Source organism: Halichoerus grypus, chromosome 13, assembly GCF_964656455.1.
Source record: "Halichoerus grypus chromosome 13, mHalGry1.hap1.1, whole genome shotgun sequence".
NCBI lineage: Eukaryota > Metazoa > Chordata > Mammalia > Carnivora > Phocidae > Halichoerus > Halichoerus grypus.
In genome coordinates, this window is record NC_135724.1 from 27511508 (window position 1) to 27530335 (window position 18828).

Genomic DNA, 18828 nt, shown 5'->3' on the forward strand with positions numbered 1-18828 from the left:
CCAGCACTGATGAACCCCGAGGCATTTGGCACATAAAGTGGACTCCTTGCTCGAACCCCTCTTGCACACGGAGCTCAGGTGCTGCTCCCACCCGGTTTCAGAGATCGTGAGCAAAGACATGGCTTGCAGGCTTCTAGGAAGAAGCCCACGGCTTTGGGAAATTGCTTTCCTGCCTCCCAGGACTCTGGCTTTGCTGCTTCTACTCAGTTGCAACCATCTGAGGCATATTTCTCCATTAAAAAAGAAGAACAATTAGGAGTAAGCAGACAAACTGGCAACAGTGGACAGTTGGAAATGAATAGAATTGAGGAGGGTACTCACGCTCCGGCTGGTTGCCCGGCGGCAGAAGGCACTGGCTGATAAAGCGCTGCTGGGCTCTCGTAAAAGGCAGGGTGCTTAGGAGCAGATAGTGCTGGGAGGAGGCACCTAACAGTTTTATACACAGAACCCCGCTCGGCATACCCGTGCCCTCGGCTTTCTCCTCCCACTTCAGGAGCTCCGGCCAAAGCATTGCCGAGGACCAGTCCCCTGTTCTGCACCTGCTGTCTGTCTGTCTGTCTCTCTTCCTCTCTCTGTCTCTCTCTGCTGATGTTTCTCTCCCTCTCCTTCTCCCTCCCCCCCACCCCCCCTCCCCCGTTCTTGATTTGGTGCCAGCAGCTTTGCCGTCTTTCTACATTGTTCCAAGGTCTGTACCCAGGAACAATCCTGCAAGTTCATCTTTACTTCCCCTCGCTGTTCTGGAAACTACTCTCACCCTGAAATATTTTGGAGAATATTTGTAACTAAAAAAAGATCAACATAGTATCACTTAAAACTAAAAACTGAGGGTCAAGTTGCTACACAGTAGACTCGCAGAGCAAAAGGACTGCTCCCCCCGTGGAAATTTCTCATTTTCTCTTAGACTCCACACAGCTTCTGCCCAGACGTAAGAATCCAGCAAAGTCCTGAGGGGTGTGGTGTGAGGGCGGGGAGGGCAAGGGGATCGCAGTTCATGTTCTGGAAACCCACTTGCCCTTTTTCCCAGTAAGGAGGAAACAAACATATAAATGTTTCCCCGAAATGTCCTTCTTTCCAGGTGAAGATCCCAGGACAAACACTGCTGCCTTTGAATGGACGGGAGGCAAACATTCCACAGCAGAGGAATCTAAAATTCAAGTGAAAAATCCATTTCTTTCCCCCTTCTTCTTAAAATTCAGTATTTGTGGCTTGCTCAGTGATGGCAGGAATCTAACTAACTCAGGTGCACTTCCTGGAGCGCAGAATTAAAAAAATAAATAAATAAATAAAAGCAAAAACCACACAACCCACAGAGAGCTGTGCAGATGTCATGGTCTTTTATCTGGACCTCCCGCCTCCTGGAATTGCTGATAGCTCTTGTCAGAGGTCCCCAAGGCAGCCACGACTCGCTGGCTCCCCCTACTGGACACCTACGAAACCACAGGGTCCCCTGTCAGCTCAGGCTGTGTGTGTCAGGGGCCTAGGAGGGAGGCCAGAGGTCGGGGTTCATGATTACAGTTCTGAGCTTCAGGGAAATCTCCCTCCAACATTTTGTCCTGGTAAAATAAGGCGAAAATAAGCTCCTATGTTACCCTGAAAGAGAAAAATGAATCACAAGAGGATAGTCAGAGGGCCTGGTAGGGGAATGAAAGGAACCATACCAGTTTCCAGGAGTTACTTAGGCAGATGGGCTACCATCCCGATACCATAGCAATAAGAATGATCATGGTAAGAATGGCACGAGCGGTTGAGGGTTCCCTGTATGTGCCGAGCACTATGCAAACCAATTTATTCCCGTCAGTCCTTCAACCATTGCAAAAGTCCTATGAAGGTAAATGCCATTATCCCTGTTTTGCAGATAAGGAAACTGAGGCTCACAGAGTTTAAATAACTTGTCCAAAGTCTAACACCAAAGTTTGTACCTCGATGCCCTTCAGCACCGTCCAATATTTCCAGCTGCTGATCCTTGTTTGCCTTTCATCAACTCACTGATTAACTTAATCAACTCGGCCGTCCACAGGTTGTTAGAGACCTCATCCTGAAGCCACCTCCACACGGCACCCATGCAGCCTCCTGCCTCAGTGGCCCTGGTCAGGATTGGGTCTCAAGTCTTCTTGGCAGAACGACCTCCTCCTCCATCCTAGTCTCCCCATCCTCTCTGCCAGTCCCTGCAAAGTCACCCCAGAGGGGCCGCTCACAAAATGCAGCCTTGCTAGGGGGTGTATTCGAGATTGTGCTGGCACGTGGGCTTCTGAGTCAGGCGGACCTGAGCTTGAATCCTTACTTTGTCCGTTCCTAGATGTTTTCCCTTAGGTATATGAGCTACCCTTTCCGAGACTCAGATTCCTCCCTGTAACGTGGGGTAACTTTCCTTCTTTTATACGGATGTGATGAGGTTTGGCAAGGGTATGTGTAAAGCTCTGCGCCTGACCCGTGGAGGTGTCACCATCCCGACGCCTGCCCGTCTCACTCAGGGTTGGGTGGTCCTTGAACATCCCCGAAGGGATCCCTCCTCCCAGCTTGGACAGGGGAAAAATCCTCTGGGCCACCACATCAGAGGAGAGGTAGTTACGAGCATGGAGACGACTGCTGAGCAAGAACTCTGGACCAGGTAGGTGGCTGACAAGGCTCCCCAAGATTTTGTGCTGCGAGGGTCTGCTGTCAGCCAGTCCCTGTGGCTTTGTAGAGGATCCCCTGAGCTGGAGAGCAGAGGGACAATTGGACACCCAATGGGTGCATACATGAGTTCGCAGGTGTTTTTAAACCCTTGTTGATAATTTAATGACCTTTTTCTCAGTTTTTGCTATCACTTATGGCATATCTTTTGCCGAGTGTTTTGGCCCTGATGTTGTTTTCCTCCCCCCCACCCCAAGTCTCCCCCCAGCGCTTACCGTTGTGTGTGCCCCTGTCCTCTGCAGGCTCTCTGAGCTCATCTGCCAGCCCTCCGTCTGGCGCGATCACAACTGAACGTGTGCAGAACCCCCAGAAAGTTCTCTCTCTCCCCCTCCCTACCCACTCAGGCCACATGCTCACACTGAGCTTCTATTCCTCCACTTTCCCAGCAGACTGCTGTCCAGGCCGCACTCCGGGGAACTGACAGCAATTTAGGTCCCTGTTCCCCACTAGACAAGTGACTGTACCCCCTGGCCCCGCCACAGCTCTGCTATCAGCTTTGATTTATTTATTTTTAAAATGTTTTATTTATTTATTCATGAGAGTCAGAGAGAGAGAGAGAGAGAGGCAGAGGCAGAGGGAGAAGCAGGCTTCCCGCTGAGCAGGGAGCCTGATGCGGGGCTCGATCCCAGGACCCGGGGATCATGACCTGAGCCGAAGGCAGACGCTTAACCATCTGATCTGCTATCGGCTTTTATTAAAAACACATTTTATGCCGCACCATCCCACCTGGGTTAGAAGATACTAGACGATAAGGTCAGGATCTAATAGTTGTCTTTATTCACAACAGATCTCTTTCCAGAACGGCTTTGAGGAACTTCATAAAATACATGTAAGAGGAGATAAGAGCTAGTTGAAGAAAACGGTGAAGAAGGAGAGCCAAGTGATGGGTAATATCATGATTTCAGTATTTTTTTCCCCTACGGCTTGCATTTGTAAGTATTTCTAAATTGTCGTTTCACTCAAAAACTCTTCCAGCACCAGTTCATTTGGACCGCTGCTTGCTCTCAGTTTATCTAGGGGCAGTTTACCTTACATGTAACGTGCACCACGAGCGCAACGGAGCGCCCACATTCAGCAAGTGTGCAGCGAGGACTGCCCCGAGTGTCGCCTGCATCCCGAGCCGGGGCTTCTAAATGGAAGAGAGCATGGGGGAGAAACTCGTTCTCATTCTTGCCTTCCTCTCTTCCTGTCCCCCACAAAGAGAGAGGCCAAGATGGGGAGTCCAGGACACACCGTCCCTCTACAGTGTGCTCTGAGCCCACAGTGTTTTTGTGTGGTAAACAGTCAGACAAAAGGCCCCAGAGGAGAGTCCAAACTCCCACTGACCCTGGACGGCTCTTGGGGGCACCCTTTGTGGTAGGCGCTCCTTGGATGTAGAGCCACAAGGCCAGTTGGCACACGGCGCGGGTCTGCCCTGCCAGGGGAGCTGCGGGTTGGATGGTGGCAGGAGCCCGGGAGGCGCCTACATTTCTAGCTCTCGAGTGCAGTCATGCGATTCAGCTCCATTTAATAGCTGGTTGTTCCTCTTGCACACAACACAAGGGCGAGAGAATCTCCAGAGCGCCCCCCATGACTTCTATCAGATGTCTTCTTTCCATGCATCACCTGATTTCCAGCCTGTTTTTTTTTTTTTTTAAGATTTATTTATTTATTTTAGGGGCTCCTGGGTGGCTCAGATGGTTAAGTGTCTGCCTTCAGCTCAGATCGTGATCTCAGGGTCCTGGGATCGAGCCCCATGTCGGGCTCCCTGCTCAGCGGAGAGTCTGCTTTTCCCTCTCCCTCTGCTTGTGCTCTTTCTCTCTCTCTCTCTCTCAAAATGAATAAACAAGATCTTAAAAAAAAAAAAGGATTTATTTATTTATTTTAGAGAGAGAGAGTGCACGCACAAGCAGAGGGAAGGGCAGAGGGAGAGGAAGAGAGAATCTGAAGCAGATTCAGCACTCAGCGTGGAGCCTGAGTGTGTGTGTGTTGGGGGGGCGGGGGGCTCAAGCTCATGAACCTGAGATCATGACCTGAGCCGAAACCAAGAGTCGGTTGCTTAACCGACTGTGCCACCCAGGTGTCCCCCTTCTTTCCAGTTTTTAACTTAAACTCAGGTCAAGTTAAGGTCCATCATGTAGGTCTCTGGTCTCCACAGCCAGTGCCTAAGGATGTGCAGGTTGTGCACTGCACAAATGCACTATGTCTAAAGTGGTACCATTAACATCCTAGACATTTATGTATTTATTGCAACAAAACTCTTGCAGATGACACTAAAATGTCTTGAGGAAAGGGATGTCGGGATGCCTTTGCATAAGGGGCCATATTGGCTAGTGATGGTCCTGCTGGTGTTTTGTTTCTTCAGTATTAAAAAAAAAATTCCCATTGAGAGACAATAGGGAAGGGGTTAGGGGGAGACTCTTTTCAATCTCTTCAGAGTAGACTGAGGAAGGGATTGAAGTGTTGGGGAAAATGAAGGTTGGGGAGTGGCATGACCCCGTTTCTCTCTTGAAAGTAATTTAGAACTCATTCAGTTGCTTCCTCATCATTAAAGGCTTAGTGATATTGGCTCCAAGCTTAGGGAGTTGAGCTTTATTTCATAGCTGGGCTGGGAAAAGAAGGTGGGATGGCTTGACACCACCATTGCCAATGGGGAAGTCCTTTCCCCTTTCAGCCAGATTATTTATTTTCTCCCAGCTTGAATCAAGGAACATCTTTGAATAGAGGGCTAATATTCGGTTATGTCATGCAGCTTGTGCGGGTTGGGATGTGCTGATAGGAGTGAAGTCAGAGTTGATTCCTGAATAGGTTGGTTCGCTCTCTACCTCCCAAATGCATGACACACTGGATACCCCCAGCTATACCGGTGTCAGCCAAGGTCACAGAGTGGACCAGGGGAGCATGGGTGGTTACAGAATAGTCCTTCCTCTTTGTAGAGGAACATCTAAGACATGGCTCAGGCAATGTCATCTTTGAAGACGAGGGGCTGTGGGTTCATAATTAAACCCACACAAGATATTGATGATGAATGAGTTCAACACTGTTGAGTGAGGGAAGCAAATCCAGTAAGAAATTTAAACACCCTGACAAGGGATGAGCAAAGCAATATCCCCATGTGGACTCTTAATCCATCACCCAGAGTTTTGGCTCCTCCTGACTCATGTTTTTGCAGAATCTGGGGTTTACAGAATCTCAGAGAGGGAGTCAACTGCCATGTAAGACTGACCACCATTTCTCAATAGCTTTCCACCCCCAATATTTTAAAGGGAGAAACTAGCTTTAAATTAATATCTATTACAGCCTTGGAAGGAGAAAAAAGTTACCCGAAGGCAGCTTTATATTAGGTGAAATCCTTCCTCCTATCATTGTCTCTACCCTCAACCCCAGTGTGAGTCCCATTTTTCTGCTCAACTTGCACTCCAGATTTCCTTGTCCAGGGGACCCACCCATCCTCCTTGTTCCATCCATTCACTCATCTATCCATCATCTAACATACACTGGGATGACTCAGAGATGAATAAGATGTTCTAATTTCAAGGACTTTAGTGTGGTGAGTTTTTCTCTTTCAGAATCTTCTCTCAGCTCCTAAATGCATAGTGCCTCTAGCGTTGGCTGATATTTTCTACTCTTTTCTTATATATTTTTCCCTGGCAATCCCCTCCCTCCCATACCTGTCCCATCCTGCTTCACCCTACTACATTGTTTTGTGTTTAGCTGGTTTCTTGGGCCGAGTCCTGGAGTAGGAATTGAGAGGTACTGGTTCCGATGAGATTGGACTTCATCCATCAGCTACTCAATTGCCTGTTTATTAGAAGGGAAGCTGGACTAACTCTGACTCCCAGTCTTGCCTGCACATTGGAATTACGGGGCGGCGGGGGCGGGGGGACAGGGCTTACAAAATACTGATAGTGGAGAGTCTGATGTAATCGGCTTGAGGTGTGGGAGCTTTAAAAGTCCTCTTGCTGATTCTAACACACCAGCAAGGCTGAGAACCGCGGGACAAATCTAATGTTATTTCCTTACCCTCCAAAACAAGGACGTGTGTCATAGTGAGATCTGCTGGATTTTGGAGTTTGACAGACAAGGATTCAAGTTCCAGCAGCGATCCCACCCTGGGGAAGATTGCTTCACCTTTCCAGACCTTAATTCCATTATGAAATGAATGGAGATCAATAACACCTCCCTTGCCAAATCCAAAGATTAGACAAGATCACGGCACATGATAGGCATTCAGGCAAAGGGGATCTTTGACACTATTCCCATCTAAAACAGTTCCTACCTCTGACTTCCTTCTTTCTGCCAATCTTTGCCTCAGTTTTGAGGCTCAACAAATGCTTGCCCAGTGGATAATGGGTGGTAGAGCTGACCCTCCACACTTAGGAAAGATAGGGGAGGGTTTCATTTCATTCACTCTTGTTCATGTTCTCAAGTCTTTAAGGTGTCTGCAAACCAGCAGCCTCGACACCCGTGGGAACTTTTTCAGAAAGGAAGCCCCACGCAGGCTTTGGGGGTCAGAATCTGCATTTTAACCAGATCACCAGGATTTGCATGCATATTAAAGTTTTGGAAGCAGCCTCTCAAGCATCCCTGTCCTTGAGACTTGGTGAAAAGGGATGGATTCAAACCCCCAGAGTGGCAACAGTTTACAAATTCCAATGTCTTGGTTGGAGACTCCATGGAGAGCCCGAGTGAGTCACTGTGGCATTCCAGGGGGCAGCATGGAGTGCGCTGTCACATGCTGGGCCACGCTGGTGGCAGGCAGCGTGCCAGGAGAAGCCTCATCATCCCATTCGACTCCAGCGGGCCCCTCCGGCCGGCCCCACCCTCTGCCTGGTGCTGATTATTTCACACAGGCTTGCCGAGTGCCTTCCAGCCCTCAGCCACCATGACAGATTATCACCGGTCTTGGGTGGGATGCTTGCGCGCCCAGGGACACGTTCCTCCTGCCCGGGGAGCCCCTGCAGCGGCACCTGGGGTCCAGCCAGAGGCCTCTGCATCTTGCCCGCCCACAGGACAAACACCCCCACACTGCAGGTGCAACCCCTACCCCTCTGGGGCTTGGGATCTTCCCTGAGCATTTTCCCTGGGAGGCCCCACCACTTGGTTTTCTCTCCGGGATTCCTTGGCCTTTTTGCCCTCGGGCCCCTGCGATAACTCTCACCCCACCCTGCTATACAAGTCCTTTGCCTAAAAGGCAAACCCACCTGTGTCGAACTGTACTTTGTATGACCTGCCTTATGGCAGTAGACAGTTGACCGCACGTTACAAGGTACACCTCCCAGCCCATTTGCGCTCCCTCCCCTGTGGCAAGGCGGCTAAACCGTCCCCCATTAAGATTTGTTGTTTTCGGGAAGGTGAGTCTGTGGGCCAGGAGTGCAAGCATTGGCCCACGTCCCCCAGAGCGCTTCTCTTTTCCCTCACAGCCTCCATCATTGACTGTTTGTCATGACATAAGGGTGTGAGCATTTGCTTCCCTGAGTTTGCCCACTAGACTGCAAGCTTCCTGAGGGCAGGGCCTGGGCGGGTCTTGTTCACTGCTGTAGCCCCAGTTTTGGGCCCAGTGTCTGGTTCATAGGGATCTTCAACAGCTCTTCGCTGAGTACGTGGATGAATAAATGGGGGAATGACTCCGTCACTATGGGGACTGGAAGGCCTAGGGTGAGTTCTTGCATGGTACTGAGATACGTGTGTGTGTCTTTGGTGGGAAGGGGATGGGGGTGGATTTCCCCCAAATACGGCCCTCAGAGCAGGGTACAGCATTGTGACTGGGACGTGTGGTCCAGGGGGTAGGGCTCCATCCCTTGTTCATCTGCTCCTGCCACAGGTCAATCAACCACAGGCCCCAAGCAGCCAGCACTCAAGCTTACAGGCCAGCCTTTGTGGTCAGAGGCTCTGGCTTCCTCTAAAACGGTCCTAAAACTGGGGAGGGCTGAGCCCCAGCTCCAGGCATGCAGGCTGGCCAGTCCTTGGGGCAAGGAATCATCCTGAGGGGGGGTGAGCAGAAAGGAAGCGTGCATCTTCAGGGCCTCCATGGTAGAGGTGGATGATACGGGACGGTCCCAATCTTAGCTCTCTATGGGGGCTCACCCTAAACCCAGGAGGCCTGGGCTCTTCAAACATTGGGGGTGGGGATGTGGTATGGCTGACTCCTTCCCGCTCCACATCCCAGATCTTAGGCTGGAAACGCATGATGCTTTGGCCAGTTTGCAGCCTTCCTGCCGACCTAAGACTCAGAATGTTCTCTCAGGCTATCGGCCGTGCTCTGAGGCAGTTAGCTGCCATTTATTCACCCCCAGTTTCCCACCTTACTGTGGATGAAGGTAAGTCCAGGACTGGAGCAGATGAAACAAAGTGGAAGATAGTTCTCAGATCTGGTGTAGCCATAAGACACAGGAGACGTTAGCGTCAGGGTCAAGACCGTATGTGATCAATGGTCCTGCTATGGGCAGAAAGGCACTCTTTCCTCAGCACAGAAGGGATGTGTAAAATCATTCGCCTACAAGGAAGCGCATCATGCAGGCTTCCGGGAGGGACAGGACGCCTGTCAGGTTTAATCAAGAACCAGCAGATTTTAGGGCTCTCTTCCATGATACAAGGTGATGTGCAATGAAGTGCTAACTTGTCAGCAGACACACTTTCAGGCTAGAAGAGTTTAGATAATTCCAGTGGTGTCTGGAGTAGGCAGAGGGAGCTTTACTGAAGATACAGACCTCGTAAGGCCCTTGACCTCTGAGTAGCACTTTTGTGAAGGCAGGAAAAGACAAGGCAGGCTTTCAGGAAGAAAGCTGAGTGTCCGTCCAGAGAAACATGGCGCGTTTGTGGGCTGTGAGCAGCCTCCCGATGACATGGGAGGGTGTGTGCTGTGGGTCACAGCCCGCGAGGCCAGCCCCCACTCGGGTGCCCAAGGAAGGCAGCACTGCATCATGCTTATGCAAGGCATCTGGATTGACCGCGCACTCTGGCATTTGCTTCCCTGTGATAGGATGTACTAACCAGGCATTGAGTTAGTATATCCAAGGGACTTCCAAGGACTCAGCATCAGAAGTACACGTGAGAAAAATACTACATTATCAAAGAAAAGATGGGCCTATGAACCTCTCTGACCATTTAAAATAGCAAAATTATGCTCTAAGCTCTAAATATGGACAATACAAACTGGAGTATATTGGGGATCCCTTGTGTAAAGAATACAAGTAATAACCAGCACACACCGTAAGCAAACAAAAACACAGTTGGATTTGCCTTTTTAAAATTTGGGAGGAGTAAGAAAAATCTGCCTGCTTCCTATTTCCCCTGCATTTATTTGTGATTCTCTGTAATGATAGGAGGTTTCAAAACCTTTCTATTGATCAGAAGCCTCCTTAAGTGTGATGTCTGCTTGAGAACTGCTCCTGGTGAGGATGTTTCTCTCACTGAGAAGCGGTTTTAAAAGCAGAGCTGACTTGGAATTTCTATCTGCTACCCCTCTTCTCCCCATCCAGCTCATATCCCAAGCTCTGCCGGCTTTCAAATCAAATAAAAGCTACCAGCAAATAAGAAGTGATAGTTGTCCCTTTAAGAAAGTCACAGAAAAACCTGCCAAGTCATTAGGATTAAAAGCAATTCTTTATAACTTGGAGCTTCTCTGGAAATAGGGGTGTTGGAACAGGTTCTCCAAGGATTTGCCAGCATGAACCCTCTCCAGCTTGGGGGTTTCTTACAGAACCGCTAACAAAGAAGACAGTTTTCCTGCCAGACAAGTCCCGGACTTACAGGGAGAGGGACGGAGGCATCGGAAGTCACCCTGGGGGCGGGGGTGGTTATGAAGGCAACATTGAGGTCTGAGGGAAAGATGGGGTCTGCGTGATCATTGACCTAGGTTTGCAGATGGTATCAAAAGCCAGACCGGGGAACAGATGCAGCTAAAGTAATAGGAGATCAGGAGCAAAGGGAGGTCTGTGGACAGAACAGTGTGATGATTAAAGCAACATTTAGGGAGATTTGCTGGGAGTGGTTCACGGAGCCTGAAGGCCAAAGCTAGGGAGGCTGGCAGGACTTCACAGTGCCTGCCTCAGGCAGTGCTAAGCGGAGAGGGCTGAACATATGAGATAATTTGGGAGGAAAAGGGGGCATGGATAGGCACAGGGAGAAGGGTGAGTGAATCAAAAATGGCGTCAAGTGTTGGTGAGGGAGTGGAGCAACCGGAACTCACGTCCACTGCTGGGAGAGATGTACCTATAACCACGCAGAGAACTGCCTGGCGGTCTCTGCACACCCTACAGCCCGGCAATTCCTTCCCGGCAATATGCACAGACGAAATACGTGCGTCCATCACACCAAAAGACACACACCACAAAGTTCAACTTCGCACTACTCATAACAGCGCCAAGTGGGGAACAACCCAGCTGCTCATCAGCAGTACAGTGGATAAATAATGATTTATTTGCACAGCAAGAGAATGAGTGCTTTACAACTCCGGGCAATGGTATGAATGCAACTCACAACGTTGAGCCAAAGAAGCCAAGCACAAAAGAGTGCAGGTTGTATCATTCCATTCATACGAGGTTCCAAAACCAGGCTAACCTGAGAGAAGTCTATGTGTCATCCACCAACTGGAAGGGGGCACAAGGAGGACCTCTGGGGTGCTGATGGCGTTCTGTGTCTTGATCTGGGTGCTGGTTACCAGGGTGTGTTAGTTTGTGAACATTCACCAAGCTGTATATTTATGATGTGTGCACTTTGATGTAAGTCTGTTCCTCTTTAATAAATAGTTTTGAAATGACAGGATGAGGTAGAGTAAAGGCAGTTAAGGCCTATTGTGTGACATGGAGTTTGAGATGTCTAGACAGGCAGGTGGAAACGCCCAGCATGCAGTGGGAGATGCACCACTCTGGTCTGGGCAAGAGTTCAGGGCTGGAGACATAGAATGTGGGGATTGTTTACCCAGGAGTGGTGGGGAAGCGGAGAGCCTGGGTTATCTTCTGGTTATCTTCAATCACAGCGCGGCTGTGAGAACCAGCATCCAGCCCCGTGAGAGGCAGGAAGAGGAAGAGGAGGGAGCAGAGCCCTTCATCAGAAGCCTACTCAGCTGCACTAGGACCCTGTGCTTGGCTCTGCTAGCCGTGATCTCTGTCCTTCAGGACTTATATTTTGCTTGGGGTGGGGGCAGATGCTTCTTCATCCCTTCAGGCAGCATAGTCTTTTAAACGGTCAACAAACAGCGGGCTGGTGAGCTTTAGAGCCGGTGCCAGCCAGGCCGTCCACCTTGAGGGCACGTGGTGCCTTGCACACTGTGGCCGCCATCAGCGGAGGGCATCCAGCCACCAGGCAGGTGGACGGGCCCCGCAGTAGAGCCTTGAAGGTCAGCCTGAGGGGGTGGTAGGCAACCTGCCATCCAGTACTCCTCCCTAGAATACACGGGCCTCTCGAGATCAGAGGAATGTGCTGGAATGTGTGCACATACAGCGCAGCCACACAGACGTGTTGTCCCACTGCCTCTCGTGGGCGGCTGGGCTTGTGCTTTTCCCGTAAGCACGTAAGGTCAGAAGATCAGGGTGCCATCCCAAACACCTCGTGACGCTGGGGGCCAAGGTGGTACACCAGTCACAGAGCCAGTGCATTTCCTCTAATGGAAAACACCAGGGCAATAGGGAGTATCAAACACGCCGACGGGAAACATCAAGACATCTGCAGGAATGCAGAAGAAAAATACATATTATGATATCACACACACACCAAGGCCCATGAACTCTTAATCATCATGCATGCAAGGGCATGAGGGGCAAAGCAGCTTGTTGGGACAAGTGGACGTCCTTTCATTAAAGCTCCTCTACCTGTTTCCAGGACCTCCCCCTGTAATGGGGTGCTACTCTACCCCTCCCTCCATAACTCTCAGGCTCCTCAGTGGGATGTCACATGGGTGTGTCAGTATCTCTCCGCCCCGTGTAGAAGTGCCCAGGACAAATGGTCCTCATTCCTGCCTCAGTGCCTTTGCTTATGCCTTCTAGAAAGATGTTCTCTAGAGTCAGATGGATTGAAATCTCGGTTCTGGGGCTTCTAGGCATGGTAAGTTGAAGATGTGGGACAGATCCTGTTAGTTCTCTTCAGCTCCCTCTTCTTTCAGTTGGGGACGACCCTCTCAGTGGTATCACTGGGGTAGTATATGGGAAGTCCCTAGCAGAGACGGGTACAGAGTTGGCAGGCAACCAACGGTAGCTGTTCTCCATCTCACTTCCATTAATCCATACCTGGAATGTCCTTATCATCAACGTGACCTTGTTCTTCAAATGTCACTAGTGGTTTCACTCCATTAGATGGTGTACCTGCCTCCCGGGACCCTGGCTCAGCTCCAAGGCTCAGGAGTGCCCACTATGGGGTTCAGGTTAGTTGAGGGCCCTGACGTTGCTCTGGAAAGGAACACAGTGTCTCCAGATCCTCAGAGTGGATTCCTCAGGGCCATTTGTCTTCTGTAACTTCTAAAAATGTCTTTGGAAAGCTAACCACTCGCATTACGTTAAAAGTAACCACTCGCGTATTTGAAACTTAATAGCTCACTTTTAAAATTGTAAGCTTAAATAGTTAGAAATGCATTTTTAAATACAATCATGGAGTGGCTTCTGGATGTTGCTAATATTCTGTTTCTTGATCATACGAGTAGGTTCATTTATTGGAAATTCATTCATGAAGTGTTCACTTGTGATTTTTTCACTTTTCTGGATATATGTTAAAAATAGATTTGTTGTAGGCTGTCTGAGCTCTGCCACTTAACCTCATGCGGCCCAACATCCTTCTGAGAATCAGTGAGGTAGGGGACAAGCTTGAGATCCCGAGATAACCTGAGTGGAGAGCCTGACTTGGAAGGGGGGGACAGGCTTGGCTTTGGAGATGCTCTTGCGCCCTCTGGTGGCGACCTGGAGGTATCACAGGCCAAGGAGCGCTTCCTGAGCTTAAGTTCTGTGATTCCCATTCTCCGGATGTGTCTACATGTTGAAGGGCGCGGAGGTGGGCAGTGAAGATGGGGACGAGGAAGGAAGAAGGGACGGGAAGAGCCATCTTGGTCCTAGGTACCTGTCGGCCTCTTCCCCCTGTCTCTCCACACACAGCTTGGCTCTGTCCTTTAATCCAAGGACAAATAGCGGTTCTCAAGGTTTGACGTGCACAAGAATCACCCCAGAGCTGGGAGTGCGGCTTCTGGGCTTCAGCGCCAGAGTTTCTGACCACGAGGTCTGAAGGGGCCCCAGTGATCTGCATTTTTAAACCCCATCCAGGTGATTCTGATGCAGGTGGTTCATGGACCACACTTTTAAAAAACCCCACTGTTTAATATTAATATTAGACGTAGATTAATGTTTACCTAGGGCTGGAGGGGTAAGGCGGAAATGTGGAGTGATTTCTAATGGGTACAGGTTTATTTGGGGGGCAATGACCATATTCTAAAATCGATGGTGGTGATGTTTGCACAGTTCCCTGGAACTGTATCATTTAAGTGGGTGAGCTATATGGTATGTGAATGGTATCTCAATACAGGTGTTAGAGAAAAATTCCTATAAATTCTTTCCTCCATAGAGGTTGGGGCGGGGGTAATCTCAAGAATTGTGTATGAAAAGAAATCTTTATTTCTAAATTGAGTCTTCACTCTAAAAGAAGAGCTGTTAGCTGCCTGAGCTGAAATGGTGCTAAGGACATACAGTTTTTGCAAATATATTCCTGGAGAAAAGACAGGGAAAACAGTTCTCCTTGGACTAAGTCTATTAACATACCCAGTACCATCGAAGGCAGCTTAGCCGAGAGTATTAACGGTACCTCACCTTACAGTTTCCAGAACACGTAAACCCGTGTGACCCTCACAGCAACCCCTGAGGCAGGCAAGCCAGGGATTATCATCTCTGTTTTACTGGTGAGAATACAGGCTCAAGGACAGGAAATATCTGGCTCACGGTCACAATTAGAAAGAAAAGCGACACGGACCGAGGCCTCTGGACTCCACGTCCGTCCGAAGCTCTGTTTATACCACTGTGGCTTCCTTCCATTGTCATGACTGCCCGCACCCACCGGAGGTCTCCAAGCGTTTCATGGTGGTCAAAGCTCTGAGCCTCCTTTGTTTATTTCCTTGGCCAGAAGACCCCAGCCGGGCTGCTTGCTCTCATGGGTCCCTGGTCCGCCGGGCCCGCCCTTAGCAAACTAACATCCGCGAATGATGGGACGATCACAGCCCTCAAGCCCCGCCCCTGCCCCACAGCCTCCCAGGGCAGTCCCGGGGGTTCGGGTGTGAATTCCGGCTGTGAGATTTACCCGCCCGGTATCTGCGAAGATGCCGCTTAACTTATTAGATCCCTGGGCATTTGACCTGTAAAATGGGAATGAGACATTCAACCGTGTGGGACTTGCGAGATGTAGCTGAGCTGTCACATGAAGGGCTGGGCTTAAGGCTGTGTCCCTCCCACCCTGTCCTACCCGCCGACATTGCACGGAATCCGAGGTATTCTGCTTGGCTCGCCAGGTTGTAGCAACCTCGTCCCCCTCCGAAAGCTGTCTGGAGCACACAGCTTGGCAGCCGGTTATCTTCCAATGAGTTTTTCTGGTGTCACCTTCTAAGGCACTGTTTGTCAGAGTGTGGTCCTGGATTACAGAATAAGGGGCAGAAAAAGCTGGGGTTCCTTTCGAAAAATCTAGACTTGCGGAATCAAAATCTCTTGGGGGTGAAAAAAATCTCCCGTGGTAGAAAACCTGAAATCTGCATTTTCCATAGGCACTCCCCGCTGCATGCCCTCTCCCCCCACTGTAGACACAGTAGCTGGTGCCCGCTGAACTGAATTCTAAGCAGGTAGAGACCGGGGGGTTCCAGGGTCTTTGCTCCTACCACGTCACTTAGCACAGTGTTAGGTAGGCACCTAACAGGTACTTATGTCAGTACTCCTGTGATGGAAAAGAAAACACCGTGCTGAGCTGAGTAGTTCTCAAACCCACCTGCATCAGAAGCACCTGGAAGGCTTGTTCACACAGATCGCTCGTCCCCACCCCCCTGAGTCTCTTGAGTCCGTAGGACCGGGTGGCACCTGAGACTCTGCATTTCCAAGTTTCCCTGGCGATGCAGATGCTGCGCATCCGGGCACCGCACAACATCTCAGTAAGAGTTGGGCGGGGAGACCAGAAGCACCAGCATCCCTCAGGGACTTGCAGATTGCAGCAGCTCAGACCCCACCTGGGACCTACTGTCGCGGAGCCCGCATTTTAGCAAGTTCTTGAGGAGATCCGGGTGCACATTCAAATGCACCAGGCGGCACAGCGGAGCTCATTTGGACCTCTTGACAAACCTGGGAGGGGGATGCTTTTTATTCCCATTTCCTAGATGAGGACGTCAAGGCTGGCGGAGAGCGCGCCCGACACAGAGTCACGCAGCGGCCGCAGCCCGTGGAGGCGCTGGGATTGGACTCGGCTCTGCAGACGCCAGCCTCACCCCTGACACTCAGACATGGTTTCCCTCTCTCCAAGGAAGCTCTCCCGGCCCCTTCCCTCCTTCAGATAACAGTCCTAGGAGCGCACACAACTGAATCAAGCCGCAAGGACATCCTGTGCCCAGCCATGTGCTTGAGCCCACGCCTGTGCTGTGTTCGCGTGGTCATGAGCTGAGGTCCCTGGCCTCAGAATTTGCCACCTCCTTTTGGAAGTAAGACCCACCCAGGTGAAACTAGCAACACCAGACAACATAAAATTAAGTGTTAAGTTGGACAGTCAATAGCACATTTTATGTTAAAATTAGGGTTTGCCTAAAGAATATGGAGGCTACTAAGAGATTTATGCCAGATTCATGTCCCTGGGTGTCTTCCTGGCTTGTTCCAGACCCTGCACCGCCGAGCCCAGGTGTGCTGGGCCTTCAGAATGGCAGGTGCCACCTCTCTCCGCGCTTGCCTCTTGCCTTGGGTGTGCGCCCTTCCCTTGGTGAGGTCCCTTCGTGTACAGAGAGTGTCATGTTGCTGTCCCATGCTGTCACAGGTGACGGAGGGGGTTGAAGAGCAGAGGGGGGAGCTATGATGCTGTCTCCATGGGAGAGAGATCTCCAGTCTCCAGTGAGAGCCCAGTGCAGAGCCAGTTACATAATTCACAGGGTCCCGTGCAGACATTATTAAGGATTTTGAGATAGTGACAGAAGAGCCATTAAACCAAATGAGAGGGCCGTGTAAGTGCACGGGTCCTGCGAGGCTGGAAACGGGAGGGACGGCACAGCACTTGAACTTGCAAATAGCTCGCCTGTCAGGGGTGGGGTGGTCAGTGGAGGAGAGGGAAGGAGGTAGAACTGGAGATAGAAGACAGTGGAGGTGGGAGTGCTGCCTATTTCTGGACATATTAGGGGGTCTACTCTAGTGTAACTGTGTCACTCTCTCACTGAGGAGGGGGAACGGGGGGGAGGGACCAGGAGCGATGGAGCCCCACCCCTCTCCACCAGGGGCTCAGTCTATTCCTGTTGAGGTCCTGGGGCTGAGGCCAAGGAGCCAAGGTGGGGACCCCGGAGAGTGGGAAGCTGGTGGCCCAGGAATGGCGCTGGGTCCTCTGGCCCCGGCCCCAGGCTCCCTGTCCTGCCCCCCAGGTCCTCACCTCAGTCTTGGGTCCTGGGCTCTGCCAGCGTCTCTCTGTTCAGCAATCTGATGGGCCGAATGTGATGTGACAGCTCTTTTGTGGGGCGGGCACCACAGCTGAAATTTGTCCAGCTCCAGAGGTTAAGAATTGCATGGAAATAGGCCAACTCTGACCCTGGGGGCAGGGACACCCTCCTTTGACAAAATAATGCTGCCTGGGGGTATCTCCCACCTAATAACCCTTCAGAGGATCTTCTGCTGCAGCTTCCCTCATACTTACTATGTTCAAGGGCACCGGCCCGCGGCCCCTCTATACCTTCCACTACGGGGGCATCCGTCCTTGGCTGCATCCCCTGGGGAGCTTTGAAAACTGCTCCTGCCTGTCCCCCTACCCCAAGATTCTGAGGGAGCTGGTCTGGCTACCAGGATTTTTAATGCCCGGCTGCCTGATTGGCTCACCTCCCACCCCCATGACTCTCTTTGCCACATCTGCTCAGGCCACACTAGAGGTGACACTCTCTCTCCAACGTTCTGGTGGGTCCTCCTGACTCACACTGACTCCTCAAGAAGCGAGTCCTGGGGAAAGGAGTGAGCACTGCCCCCTGTCCCTGTCCCTATCCCGTCCTGGCCCCACCGGGCAGTTCACAGAGGGGAGGAGCCTCATGCCACCCCTGAAACCCGCCTGTTGTTGGCCCTCTTCCTCTTATGGGACCGCCTGGCCTCCCAGCACCCGCTCTCCCGCATTTCTCTGTGTTCTGCTTTTCTCAGTCTTCTTTATCTCTTACCTCAAACATCTACCTGGCCGATGGAGCGCCTTTTCTAGTCTACCACCTGCCCACCTGTCTGTCCCCCTGCGGCAGCACCCGCTGCTGTCCCTGCCTCCCCACCCCTTCCACTTTCCATCCCCACGGAGGATCCGTACCTGCTCACACAGCACCCCTGCAGCTTCTCACCACGCCTCTCCGCCGGCCAGCGCTGCCCCTGCCGCGGGGCCAGGGAGACCCCTGCCTGAGAACCTCAGTGGGAGCGGAGGTGCGGCGGACGACCCAGCTGCTTCAGTGTCTTCCTTTCTAGGGCCCAGGCTCCGTGCCCAGCAGGTTTCCGGGGCCAATGCAAAACCTTGCTTGTCGCTCAGCCTCCTGGGCCAGATGTTTCCTGTTTAGTGGTTTCATTTTTTGTAAAGTAGTCTCCTTTGGGGTGCAGGGCTGGGACCCAGCAACACTGAGAAAGAGGCAAACATCACCTCTGAGGATTCTCTCTGCCTCCTGCGCATACCCCTCCCGCCTCCAGGCACCCCGTGCTTCTCACTGCACCCACGTCGGCCCTGCTGCCCCTTATCAAAACCCACTGGGGACTGAGGATGGCGGGGGCTCAACATAGTTGTTTTCCACCCTGGCTGCACACCGGGAGCTTTAAAACTACCTGGCCCCAGGCCCCTGGGGACCTATGTGATCTGGAGTCAGGTGATTCTAATCCAGCCCAGGTAATGATCTCAGAGTCTGGACCTTGACCCAGCAACATCCGTATGATCTGAGAGTTTGCTAGAAGTTCAGATTCTTGGTGTCACCCAAATCTACTAAATCAAAATCTTTGGGGGTGAGGGCCAGGAATCTGTGTTTTAATA

At 51.2% G+C, this 18828-nt stretch overlaps 1 protein-coding gene and 1 long non-coding RNA gene across 5 annotated transcripts in view; one reads left to right on the forward strand and one right to left on the reverse strand.

The window, feature by feature from the left end:
- Positions 1-18288, reverse strand: part of SLC14A1 (solute carrier family 14 member 1 (Kidd blood group)) — a 49227-nt gene extending 30939 nt beyond the window's left edge. For 2 of the 4 annotated variants that reach the window (XR_013443322.1, XM_036107572.2), the window contains exon 1: positions 322-549. The gene's annotated coding sequence lies outside the window, so the exon portion shown is untranslated. Of the gene's footprint in view, positions 1-321; positions 550-17223; positions 17322-18126 lie in introns of those variants that run through there. The other 2 variants (XM_078060377.1, XM_078060378.1) reach the window with 2 other exon arrangements.
- On the forward strand, positions 631-1307 carry LOC118545383 (uncharacterized). Its single transcript, XR_004922067.2, has 2 exons — positions 631-925; positions 1076-1307. It is a non-coding gene; the product is annotated as an uncharacterized LOC118545383 (long non-coding RNA).
- Positions 18289-18828: the final 540 nt, after the last annotated feature.